Genomic DNA, 14,500 nt, shown 5'->3' on the forward strand with positions numbered 1-14,500 from the left:
CCGAAAAGCGACGAACATAAAAAATGTGTTTTTTTTTTCAAACTCAAATTTCTCAAAAACTGTACGTGCTGGAGAAAAACGGGTTGCAGGTTCGTAATCAGCGCGAAAAAAGCTATAAGAAACACTGAATGAAAATAGAAACGCCAATTGGCTGTTGGACAGTGTTATTGGCCTTCTAAAACAGAAAAATTTGCACTTTGAATTTTTTGTTTAGGCCTAATAGTTTCTGAAATATTCGAGAAAATATGTTTTGCAACTCCAACTTTGGGGGCTATTTTCACCCCTTCAGGGTGAACCATGGACGATGGCCGGTAAAAAAAATACGTGTCAGATATTTTTTTGCGTTCTATATCATACTCAAAACGTATCAAAATCGGCGTGTGTCGATCGGGTAATGTCCCTTGTTAGTTTTGTTTTTATGAGCCATCTCTCAAACCTTGGTAAATTCGTCAAATTCGGTCGATTATCTTCGCATAGCCACCTGTTTTTCGCGCGGCACTAAAAGAGTTAAATGCTGTTGTTTTATTTGCGCGGCGCCTGGGCATTCTCGATCTTAACTTTTAAGTGTTTCGCGAGTTTTCGATAGTCGTTGAAACTGTGAATGTTTTGTGACATACTCGCTCCGCTTGCCATTTCTTCACAATCATACCCTTACACATGCACACGCTCACTCAGGGTAGACGCGCTCTAACGTAAACATGGGTAACGGCTTTGAGCGATCAGCTGTTAGCCGCGCGGTGTTTTTGTCGTCTTTCTTTCCTAATTCGCGATATTTCTAGCACGTTCTACGCGACGCACAGTGGCGAAAAACGGCGAAAATGTGGACAAAACTAATATCTTCGATTCTGAGATAAATTATTCAAATGTTTTTTGATAAGATGATTGTATTAGTGTTGCAAATTAATTTTTTGTGTTGAAAATCGAATTTTGATTTGTTAGTTAACTAATACGGAGTACTGTACGTATGAATTTTTATCTCCGAAACTATTTAACGAAATTAGTTAAATCTTTCTTTATTTTAATCTTGAATGTTTGAACTACCTTAACAATATTTTTATTTATTGACAAATTAATTTTTTAATAACAGAAATTGTAAATAAATTTTTATTTTTTAAATTTTTGTATTGGGGCGGTTTCACTCCTAGCTGCAATGCTGGCGAAACGTTGAGAACTTGCTTCCTTCAGGACATGGCTTACACCCGAAAGCCTCAACAGTAATACCTGTATTGAGAAGGGAAGTATGAATAAAGTGAAAAAAATTTATAATTAATAAAAAAAAATTAATCGCTATTTTCTTTAGATATTTCGGAATCACCTGTATCAAGAATATTAAAGAATTGACTGACAGCTTTTGGATATTTCTTTGTTTTTTTGACAAGTAGCTTTCTCAAGTTAGTTACATACGGATCTGAAGATACTAACAAATTGTGAACAATATCCTCCATGTTTTTAATTATACAAAATTTTCGCGAATAACTTTCTCTATATCTTTGTATATCTTTGTTTCGGGATTCTTGCGCCTCTTCTCTCAACTGCCCAATTGAAAGAATTGCATAATTGATTATATCTTTGCAATGAATTAATACTTTATGAACTCTGGTGGGCATGTTGTACCATGGATATAAATGAACAAACTTTTTTGCAGTGTCAAAGCAATAATTTTGAAATGACTCTACTTTTATGTGATATGAACTCGAAATAGTCAATAAAATATTCTGCATACGTTTAATGATTTCTTCGTCAATTCCGGTTATCTCTGCAGAAAGATTTGCTTGTGTGAAAAATCGGCGCGCGGTATTAACACCATTAGTATTACCATATCCAACTTTCGGTTTGTTAACTAATAATCCCATTTTTTCTTTAAAACTATCCTGTATTTTTTTTTATTATTTGCTACTTTTTCTTTATCTGCAAATCCGCGCACTTGCCATTGGTAAATGATTAATTTATACGAAACATACAGAAGGCGTTCAAAAAATCTTATCCAGGCATACAATGACGAAAACCCGAAACATAATTTAGACCTATCTAAAATGTCTTGATTTAAAACTAGATCGATGTTATTGAAATATTTGGATGTTAATCCACATAAGTAACATCTTTGTGTGGAGGAAGTTTTGGAAATTGTGTTACAAACTATACCATCGATCATAGTAAATAATAATTTATAATCTATTGATAGACTAATGTCCCTAATTTGAAGCGTTGTTGATTTTAAAGATACAATTTGGTTTTTGATATTTTCTACTTCACTAATAGTTAAGGTTGCGGTTTCATGTATTAATAATAATCTAATTGGTCTAAAATATGTGGGAGAGGAAGGACGAGGATTCTGCCAGACTACAATTTTTCCGTTCGATATTGGATCTCCAGATACTAATTACACGGGAACAAGAGAGCTAACAAATATACTAATATTAAAAATATTAGGATCTCTAAATTTTTGCTTGTGTTCATTAAAATCAAAGGTTCCATCGCAATCCCATTTTGCTGTTAAACAGAGATTATTTATTTTATTGCAAATTATAGTATCTGACACTTCTTCGATTTCAATTAACCGTATAGTTGTATGATCTAATAAGGTTTGCAAAGGTACATTAGCGATGGATTCAGTAACAAGTATGGTTATGGGGTAACACTTTTTCCTAGCAGCAGTAATAGTTTCGTAGTTCGGATATATGTGACTATTATGAATTTTGGCTGTGTCTCTACCAACGTTATATTGAAATTTCGTTAATTTTGCTTCGACTACTATTGATAATGCCTCATCAGGCGAATATGGTATTATAACATCACTCATTTTACTATGGGCTTCTCTATATTCCAAGGCTCGATCAGGCGAAGCAAATACGTCCTTTATAATCGTAGCTGTATCTATTATGTGATTTTTTCAAAATTGCATTTGTGCGGCATAGGCTAATTCTTGTGGACTGAAACTAGATCGAAGACATTCCGTCTTTCGACTTTTCGATCTTTTACTTACCTCAGAGAATTCAGTGGGCGATCTTCTGGTTTGAGTATGAAAGATGCCAATCGAAAATGTGGTCTGTGCAATTCTTTGATTAATAGCAACATGGTTTTTGTTCCGAACGTGCGACGGAACACAATACGCGAGGATTTCGTAAATAGTTTATGATGGGTCCGGGACTAACAGTTATTACAATCAGTAGATTGTAGCGTTACGTTCGGACACGGTAAGTCTTAACTATAGTTCTCAAGATTAATTTCGATTGAATTAACTCACGTCTCGTTTAAATTACACTGCCGATTACGGTGTATATATAATAGGTATATATAATAAGCTCAGGTATGGCGGAACGGCCCGTGGCCTAGAATGTTCAAATTGACAATAATATCAGTTACTAAATGCACAGAAAATAATTGTGCAGTAGTTTTAAGCAGTCACCTATTTTTATGAGTATACTTGTCGTGAAGAAATAGTAATTGGTGAAATGAAACAGTTAACTGGTTAAAAAAATTGTGCGATCATCGTGGTCATGACGAAAATACAAAATTGCTAGCGAAACAAATTTATTTTTTGTGCACAAGGAATGACGATCGCGTTACGTCAATCCCATAGTACAGAATATTTAGCGAATTTGTCAAACGCATTGGAAATATTGTTCTTAATGAAGTTACATTTTCTTTGTATAAGCTGTTCATTTCGTTGTTTTTTATGACTTCTGATTGCTTTTTCAGTTCCTCATTTTGGCTTTTGATATTTGGGTTTCTTGCTTCACTTTTTTTTTTATGACGACAAATCGTACAGACCGTGCACCACGAGGCACATTAGAAATCGTATACAGCATTGGACATAAACTGCGCAGGCGCAACCCACCATAAGATGATACCCCCACCATGACCGCCCATTATATTAACAACCGCGCCAGCGAAAAACAAAGAAAAACCCGGAGCACAGTATAAGATAGCTATACTGTGCCCGGAGTAAGACTCCAAGGAAATCTCTTGATAGCACTGTCCTAAGCGAATCTAGCGGTACGATTGCGAGCGGTAAACACTGTCGCAATTATATCAGAAAGGGGAAAGAATAGCCAGAAAATTTAAGTAATGGTTACAATCAACTTTTCGGAGGCCGGATAATTTAAATAATGGTTACAATCAACTTTTCATCGGACAGCTAATTTAAATAATGGTTACAGTCAATTTTTCAGTGGATGGATAATTTAAATAATGGTTACAGTCGACTTTTCGGACGGATAATTTAAATAATGGTTACAGTCAACTTTTCAGCGGACAGATAATTTAAATAATAGTTACAGTCAACTTTACAATGGCCGGATAATTTAAATAATGGTTACAGTAAACTATTCAGCAGTCAGAACATTTAAATAATTGTTGACAGTAAACTTTCAGCTGCCGGATAATTTAAATAATGGTTACAGTAAACTTCACAGCAGCCAGAAAATTTAAATAATGGTTGACGATGAAATGGTCTTAGGGGAAAGAAAGACCGCGGTAGAATTATCCAAGATCAATCAAATATTATGGTACTTATGGTGAAACTTTTCAGCAAGAAAGGGATGGCCATAAATAAAAAAGGCAGTAATGAACATACGCGTAGAAATGGGGAACAGATACACCGACGCCGTTGCAGCAGACCTTAACCTTCAGATAGGTTGGGATATAAATCAAAAAAGAGAGGAACATGATGAAAAATCCACATGCAACATTGTGACCGCAAGGAATGTAAATATAATTTTCAAATTCAGGGAGTGGAATGTGGGAAAAGCCGAGCTTTTTTTACGCGGTGATTATAAAAACTAGAGTTGGAAAAATTATTATATTATGTCCAGATTAAAAAACTAGAAATTCAGAACATTAGATATTTAAAAATTCAGAATCCAGAAATATGAGAACTTAGAAACTTAGGGACTTCAAAATTTAGAAAATCTGGAATATTGGAATCTAGAAACCTAGAAATCATGTAATTTACATATTCAAGTTTAAAATTAAATTTAAATTTAGATTTACGTAGAAGTCTGGAAATGTTTATTTATCTACTTAGAAATGTTCATTTGTCTGTTTTTCAGATGTCGATATTATAACAAAGATCGTTGCCTTCAACATGATCTGTTGTATCTTAGGTAAAAATACTTTAGATGATCCTTTCATCATAATAAGAAAAAGAAAGAACAGTTTTCCATTGGCAAATATAGTGGCTTGTGTGGTAATGCTAGCAAAAATAAAATTAATAATTGTATATTATAAAAAAACATAACTTTTCTACTAAAGTATTTCGTATATTTTCGCTGGTTTTCAAAACAGTACTTATAGGTCGAAACATTGAAAACTAGTTTCACTTCTTAAACTCCCACCTCAGCCGTTAAAATATATACGTATAACTTATTTTTGCTTGCTTAACAAACATAAAAAGTTTCTTCAAAATAGGAGGGGGATTTTCATGGCGCTTGGAGGAATTCCAAACAATCTTTATTTATCCTATAAGGATAAATTATTCCTTTGTGCAGGGAAGAAAAAGATAGTAGACAAATCGACATTCGAGAATGCAACGTCATTCTTTCAAGAATTTGAAGCAAAAAGCAATTTTTTCTCACGTTTGCTGTTTTAAAATAATCTTTGTATCATGGTATAGGATGCTATAAAACTAGATTTTGAAATTATTTTCAAAATGAAAAAGCATATAAAAATGTTCTTTTTTGAAAAATTTTAAAAACAAAAATGCAATATCGAGTTCTGTAATACCTGCCATTATTATATAATAAAGAATGGCATAAAAAAAAAAAAGAGGAAATTTAAAGTCTTGAAATAACGAAGTCGCATTCTTGAATATTAAAATGTCTTCTATTCTTGTCTTTCTTACACAAAGCAATGCAGGATAAATAAGGATTACATAGAACTTTTTAGTTTAGCTGTATGGGACCCTCGAAGTCAATTTCGAATTGGCCTGTCGCTTTAGCAGATCCTGAAGTAATTTGAAAATAATAGGTATATTTTAAAACGTAAAATATATACTTATATTTTTGCTGCAGAAAGCATCAAGCAAAGTTACAAAATCACTTTCGTTTACATTTTACAAGGAAAATAGTTCGGCAAAACTCGCGTCGCTGCCAGTGGTATTCAATGTTGGCGCGGCGCGGTGGTCGCCCTGCCTATTGTCTTGACTTGTCAATTTCAACTATTACACTTTTACCTTTGACTTGAACTGATGTTTTATTCCATGCATGAAATAGATAATTCTTGGCAAAAACTTTCTGTTTAAATAACTGTTTTTAATAATAGATGAAGTTTATTTTCTAGAAAAGCACGTGTTAACGATCTAAGCATAAAAAAAAAAGAGGCAGATATTTTGAATAGGAAAATCTGACCGTTTAAACCAAGGATTTGTGTATGAACTAATATTTAAATTATATTCTACTTCAAAACGTTTATGTTAAAATGTGAGTAAAAAATTAGATGGTGTTTTTGAAAACAAATCTCCCGAATATGCTCACTTCGCACGTCAGTAGTATTGAAAACAAATTGTTAGAATTCGAATAATGGAAAGTGTCAAGTAAGGTTGATATGAGTAACACAACAAATAAGCTGTAACTTTGTTAACAATTAACTAAATGGAATTAAATTTTGTGAGAATCTGCCTGTTGAGTGCAACAAGCTTTTCTTAAATCACTTCGGTAAACGTGAACTACAAAGTGACAGTCACTCTCAAGTAATGCAAATACCCATTATGAAGCTCTTTAAATCTACCAAAATATTCTGACATTAAAGAAATACGCTAGAAATATTAATCCAAGAAAAAAAGGTAGTTGTCATTAGAATGTTTGTAAAAGTCGAAAAATATTCAATGGCTTCATAAGCTTACCCTTGTTATGGTTCAGTCTAAAATCTCTTTGGACGGTGAAATTCAGTTACAGTATTAAAATCTAAACTGTTCTATTATATTATATATGTTAGCGTGAAAGACCGAAATTGGAGAATGTCGACTTTCACCGGTGAATGTCAACACATACCAAATATGTACGTCGGTGAAAGATCGAATATTTTATTACATTCTTGTACATTCGGACCTTCACCGGTGTATGTCGATAATTACAGATATGCACTGGTGAAGATCCAAAAGAGAGGAGCCGACAAAGAAGCGACTGGCTCTGTCCCACCAAATCTTGTGTTCTGCTGGGAGTCAGTCAGCTTTGCCAATCTTATGCAAGCTTTGATGATGCGAGCAACGTTTTCTTAATTTTTTTTTCAATACCGCAATTTATACTGAATGGATACTGCAGTAAATCGTGATCTTTTTCTTGAAGAGTTAAATGCATTAATTGCGAGTAAACGAGAAGACAATTGTTTTTATTTTTCTCAAGGAAAGTACTCTAAAATACTTTCTGAAGTGGTTTCTGCTAAAACTAAGTGCAACACACCTTTGGATTACAGACGATTAAAACGTTTTGACGTTTTAAAAATTAATGATGAAAGGAAATTAATTGTACCATTAAAATCAGGGGAAACGAATATACAGTATTATGTCACCAATGAAGAATTGTTCAGTATACTACATGAAACTCACGCCAGAATAGGCCACGGAGGAAGAACACGTATGCTTAGAATGAACTATGTATATGTTTTAAATTCTTGGTCACTCCTTTCAGAAAAAGAGGCGAAAAAGTTACGTCACCCTTTTGTGATGTTTTATACCGACTGAATTACGGAGAAGAAAATATAAATCTCCGACATGTTCAACATTCACCATTAGTGCATGGTGAATGTCGACATTTACCGGTGTAAGTCAGAAATAAGGGTATTTAGCAAATATTTCGGACATACACCAAGCGACTATGTGAATGTTGACATTCACCGGTGAAAGTCGACATTCTCCAGATTTCGGTCTTTCACGGTAACATATGTATACAGCGCAATAAAACGGGAATAACGATTACTGATTCATTTACAACTTGATAAGTTTCCGAAATTCAAAAATTATATGATGTATTATTTACACTGCAGCAATTTATTATTCCCAGTTTCGATCAAAGACGTTGTATAACAAAAATATTCTCTATCAAATTTAATTCCTTTTCCACAACTAATACAATTTATTGTGTCATGGATCACTTTTCGTGAAATTAAGAAATTGATTAATTTAATATAATTGTTACATATTTCGAGAAATTCATGTAACTCCATTTTTTTTACTTTTCGCAAAATACATATACAAAAGCTAGGATAGTAATCAAAATACGTCTGTAAACGACTAACAGATTCGTGCAATACCTTACTTGCAACTGTTTTCAGTAAAGCCTCGATATAATCGAATATTTCATGTTTGAATTTTCCATTTTTTTACTGTAATAATAGATTCCTATTTTAAACGTTAAATTACAAAGCAAACATTTCTGTTCAGAAAAGCATCAAAGCAAGGTGAAAATCATATTTTGTTACTACATACAATCTCAATAATTTGTCATAATATACGGCAATGGAACCATAAAACGTACATGACAAATAAAGCGACCATCAGAATTGAGAATTACTGTCATCACCGGATTGTCGCATGTTTTGTTTTCAATTCAAAAGCGAAGATACGCACGACAAGGACAGTAGTTCTCAATTCTAAGAGTCGTCTTGTTTATCTTATGTACATTTTAGGATTCCGTTATCATTTTTTATGACAAATTATATTGAACTAGTATATTGTAAATAGAATATGATTTTTTCCTTAACGAAAATATTTTCTGTGTCGCAAGCTGTTGTTAAATTTTTTTCCAAGTTCTTAACTTTTTTTGAAATTGATTTTGAATTCGTCTTTTTCAGTTTGGTCGTTATATAAACATATTTAAATGTTTACAATGTAATAACAATTCATATAATTTTATTTATAACAATCCATAGAGTAAATAGAGCTCAAAAGGATATAAATAGCTTGTATTATAACTACATATATCATCAATTTTTATTCAAAACGAATTTTTTCAAAAACTATGGATACTATGAAAGAACAGTTTACAAATTCGTATTTAATGTACAAAAATCTATAAAAACGACTGATTTGAAGTTATAAAATCGAAATCATTAATGGTTTATCGAGCAATTTTGTGTGGCTACGAGGGTGAACAAAATCTAATAAATGTCATTACAATTATTCATTTTGTTTAAAATATTCGGCAAAATACAGTTTCTTAATTATTTAACAATGTGTATAATATTTTCATCATTAATCTGTCTAATTTTATCATTTAAAATGTGTACTTTACATAAAAATAAGTAGAAATATTCAAGGGTTTTGAGACAGACAACGTTAATTCGAAAAACACATTTTTTGTGATGGTGGCAGATATACGATCAAAACAATTGCTTTATAATGAAGACTTTAATAAGTTATTACAAGTAAATATATTCCGAATTATGCCATATTTGGTCTTATTTTAATCAGAAAAATGTCACAAATATCTAAAGAAAAGATATATAAAAAAAGAACTGAAAATAAAAAGAGTTAACAACGCATTGGCATTATTTACAATACATGATTTTGACTTTTGCCGATTAACATAATCACAGCGTCTTTCTTTTTCATTTGCTATCCTTTCCTACGTTTTAAACATTACCGTCAATTAAACCAGTAAATATAGCCAAAATTATATAGTGTTTGATTTCATTTTAATCAGAAAAATATAAAAATTCTATTGGTAAAAATTTCATACCAAAAAACATGAAGAATAAAAGTCACGAGTATATTCGAATATAAATCACATTATACTTTTCAGAAAACGAGCTTCTTGACATCTTGGCGCCGTGATGGAGATCATTTTTTCGCTTATTATGTAAATCGATTTCACTTATATCTAGCCCTTACTGTACGAACACAATATCATAATATAATAGTCCAATTATAGTATATGCATCATTTTAACTTCACACAAACAAGATTTCACGCCAGTTAAGATATTAATCTAATCTAATCTAACCTAATCGATAAGTAAATAACGTAATTAAATTATTAAATTAAGTTACACCATAGTAAGATTAGGACTAAGTTACGAGTGGCGATAACATATAGAAAAAGCTTATTTAGAATAGTGATCTTGATAACATATTTCAACATTACTAAAAATAGTCAAGAGTCATTGAAGTAAATAATTACCTTGTATTTTTGTTGATTGTGAATTCAAATTTAGCGACATGGTTCCATTGCCGTATATTATGACAAATTATTGAGATTGTATGTAGTAACAAAATATGATTTTCACCTTGCTTTGATGCTCTTCTGAACAGAAATGTTTGCTTTGTCATTTAACGTTTAAAATAGGAATCTATTATTACAGTAAAAAAATGGAAAATTCAAACATGAAATATTCGATTATATCGAGGGAATTTAGCGTTGGAAATTCTCCAACCTGTATTGGGTGTTTAATTGCTGGAAAACCCTTCTGAACCGTAATTTTATGACATATTCACTTCAAGAACACAAGAAACATCGCGAAAAATAAATTGAATAATGATTAACTAAAAATAGGTAAGGCCTGTAAGCATATCATAATGTAACAAATATACAAAGTATTATGATTATGCGAAAGGTCATGTACCCTCTGGTATGTCTGTCTACAGGTACAAAGCTGTTTATAGTTTTGTTAATATTGGAAATTTCGATATGAACCGTTGAGAATAATATTTTTGTTTAAATGAATTAGACTTAAATTATGCAAAAATAATTCTGCTAAGTTTTTGGCATATATTGTATATCATTTTAATCATTTTGACATGCCGAATACAAATATTACATTCTATTTTGACAGATATGCGTCTTTTTCGAATTTCACCTAAAATTATTTCTAAACGTAATTAATAGCGTTTTCTTAAGAAAGAAATATTTGTATCACGTAATCGATGTTATGTTACTCGTTATAACGTGCTCAATGTAGTATTATAATATAAAATAATAAAGCATTTTTATTAAAATTTGTTTTAAAATATAATATAGCATATATTTTTGCCGAAATTAAAGACTTACCAAAGATGTAAAATATCTCTAAAGCGGGAACGCCAACTAAATACATTGTATGTCTCCGACTGAGATAATTAATTATTTTACACTTACAATGTAATCAATATTTAAACTTTTTTAAAATTTAAAAGTTTAAAATTTAAATTGTAAAAATTGTGCACAGGAGTTATTTATAACATACAATATGTACAGAACATACCTACAAACCATGTATAAACAGGAATATAATAATACTATATTGCCTAATAAAATGTATAGACTAATAAGGATAAAAGATAGTCTAATAACGATAAAATATAAAAAGAATCCAGGAATATATATAGAATATATAAAAGAAGGCTTTATAAACATAAGGATCACTGGTCTGTTCACTTCGAATATCGATACAGGAATGTGTCTTTTATTTATAGGGTAGTATCGTCCTTGCTAAACCCTTCTTTACTGTATAGTATAAACAAGAAGTAAGCAATAGTTCGCTTAGAATTTTGTAACAACCACCGCAAGGTGGTGGACGATATATGCTGGTATATTGTTATGGACGCATAATTTTCAACGCTTTTAAAAGTATGTCCACCAAAAACGGATACGATATTTGTATTCAATATCCCAAATGTCGTATATCATGTGCTATAATTTGGGAGGGCAAGAATAAAGTCTTATCACCTCTCGCCATCAAATTTACAAAATATGTATTGCAGGACCAGTATTGCCGGTTATAAATACTAATATTTATACTCGACAAATTGATTTGATATACGAGGTGTGACACAAAAGTAACGAGACTAGTCCAATAAATCATTGTACCTGCAGAATCAGTTCTCCGTGACATTATCACCTTCAAAATAGTCCCCTTCAGCATTCACACACTTATGCATTCGGCGCTGCTATTGCTGGTAACAATTCTGGAACGAGGTTTTTGGAAGTCCTTTCGGACGATTCTCCGTTTTTGCCTGAACCTCTTCAACTGAGGTGAAATGGGTTCCCTTTAAGCAAAATTTAACTTTAGGAAATAAAAAAAAGTCGCATAAAGCCAAATCAGGCGAATAAGGAGGATTCCCTATCACAATAATAATTTTGCTGGTCAGAAACTGCTTGACAGATAGTGCCGTGTGAGCGGGTGCTTTGTCCCGGAGCAACAGCCATCCATCGCTTCACAACTGTGGCCTTTTTTTCCTAATTTTTTCACGAAGTCTTTTTAGTATTTCAATGTAATAGTGTTAGTTAACAGTCTGACCACTGGGAAACCACTCAATCATTACAATTCCATTAATGTCGAATTTTGATTTTGACATGCGTTCTTTTTTGGATTTTGGGAATCCTGAAGACTTCCATTGCATCGACTGGCGCTTACTTTGTGAGTCATAGGTAAAAATACATGTCTCATCACATGTTACAACAGATTTCAACAAATTTTACAAGAAACTTGATGTTTATTCGCTGTTCGGTTTTTACGATAGACATTTTTCCGGCAGAATGCAGTTGCACGTGTTCACTAAATAACGCAATATTTCCAAATGGTATGACCGATTCAATCGAAATTGGCAACATGGATAGAGGAGGTATGTGGGATGATGCCATAAAAACAATTGCTGCTAATTCCATTGTTTTTTCAAGCTACAGACCTAGTCTCGTTACTTTTGTGTCACACCTCGTACTATGTCCCTTGTTCTACAGTTTCCATATTATTAAGAAGAAATATATTTCATCCATATCATGTAAATTTATATGAATTAAGTCGCAATGATTTTAATCGCTATCTTTAATTTTATCAGTAAGCTCATCGTGCAATGTACGATAATGAGTGAAAATTATTCATAATATAATAACCTCCACAACATATTTCGAATAATTTCAAAATTAATATAAATTGTACGCACGTGTACAAGAAATATTTGATAGAAAAGTGTAGATTTGTTGTCTTTTATTGTCCTTAAATTCATTTGAAGCTTTTTTTTTTAATTTTTTAAATGTTCTTAACATTATTTTCCGCATTTCCGGCACTTTGAAAAACACGAACAATTACTGTATATATAAGCCTATATTCTATAAATTTATAACATAATTAGCTTCTACAGAATCAGCAAAAACGTTTCTAGAGACAAAGGTTTGTTTGTATAGGTATTCATTTATACTATTTTAACCCTGAATTCGACCTGTTAAATTGTATGACTATTTGCGTGGTCGTCTGATATATTCGATCGATATAGTTTGAGCGTAAATTGAATAGTGTTGTTAGTCTTGTTAGCGTTTCAAATAATAAAAGTTCATAAAATATAATGTTAATGACTCATTACCGTGAACCAGGTTGCATTTGATAATTTTTTTTTCTGCTAAGATAGTGACCGATGTAAAAAAGATATCAAATTAATTCAAATGCATGTTTCTCATACATATTTGGTCTAAATTTCCACCTTTTTACGTTGCTGAATTTAAAAATCCAAAATTTTCAAAATCCGAAGTTCCTCTACCCTCGAATCTCTAAATTTAAAAAATTGTAAGTTTCCAAATTTTCAAATGTTTAAAGCTTTTTAGAAAATCAGATTTTTTAGTGCATGTATATCGAATAAAGCTTTAAAGTTTCGAAAACAAGTTTCAACTCAAGAAATTTTACTCTATATTTCTGACTTGTCTTTTTAAATCGGAGAAGCCCTTATCTGGTTGTATCACTAGTTACATAACACACTGTATATAAACTATATTACTTATAGTGTAAATAATTTTTCTGGATCTTGAAGATTTCTGGTCATCCAGTCAGCTGTAATCTAGTTTGAATCAGATAAATAGAGTTTTATTGTATTGTACATACAGGGTTTGTCCAATAAGTATCCGGATTGATGTCCTAAAATGAAGTGCGTTGAAGATATACGTACATTGAGTTAATAATCTTCAAAGTATGCCCCTCTTGCATCAATACACCGTTGCCAGCGGGTTTTCCATTGTTTATACGCTTCCTGGAAGTCGGCAAGCGTAAGACTGTTCAGGCACTCCGTCGAAGCCGCTTGAACCGCCTCAATCGTCCCGAAACGATGTCCTTTAAGGCTTCTTTTAATGCGAGGGAACAGAACAAAATCAGAGGGTGCCATATCTGGACTGTAGGGTGGTTGGGGTAGTGTTGTGATGTTATGCTTCGTCAGTATCCGTCTCACAATTAACGACGTGTGACTCGGCGCGTTGTCGTGATGGTGCATTTGCAAATCGTCGCGTCGGTTACGATTGAACAAACAGTGGATTTCGCTAAATTTAATTCCTGTGCAATTAAACGAATGCTTAAACGGCGATCGGAATTCAAAATTTCCCGCACTTTGTCGACATTCGTATCGGATCGGGACGACGACGGTCGTCCAACGCGTTGCTCGTCTTCAACGTCTTCACGGCCATCTTTGAAATTTTTGTGCCACTCAAAAACACTCGTTCTGGACATGGAATCATCCTTGTAGGCCTGACGAATCATATTAAATGTCTCCGTAGCAGATTTATTTAGCTTAACGCAAAATTTAATCGCACAACGCTGCTCGATGTTTCGTT

General features: G+C 32.4%; 1 long non-coding RNA gene across 1 annotated transcript; it reads right to left on the reverse strand.

Annotated features, from left to right (window-relative positions):
* Positions 1–11,355: 11,355 nt before the first annotated feature.
* On the reverse strand, positions 11,356–14,067 carry LOC143264341 (uncharacterized). Its single transcript, XR_013038052.1, has 2 exons — positions 13,846–14,067; positions 11,356–13,737 (listed from the first exon to the last, which is right to left on the reverse strand). It is a non-coding gene; the product is annotated as an uncharacterized LOC143264341 (long non-coding RNA).
* Between the last annotated feature and the right edge of the window lie 433 nt (positions 14,068–14,500).

The sequence above is a fragment of the Megachile rotundata genome, chromosome 4, assembly GCF_050947335.1.
Source record: "Megachile rotundata isolate GNS110a chromosome 4, iyMegRotu1, whole genome shotgun sequence".
Classification (NCBI taxonomy): domain Eukaryota; kingdom Metazoa; phylum Arthropoda; class Insecta; order Hymenoptera; family Megachilidae; genus Megachile; species Megachile rotundata.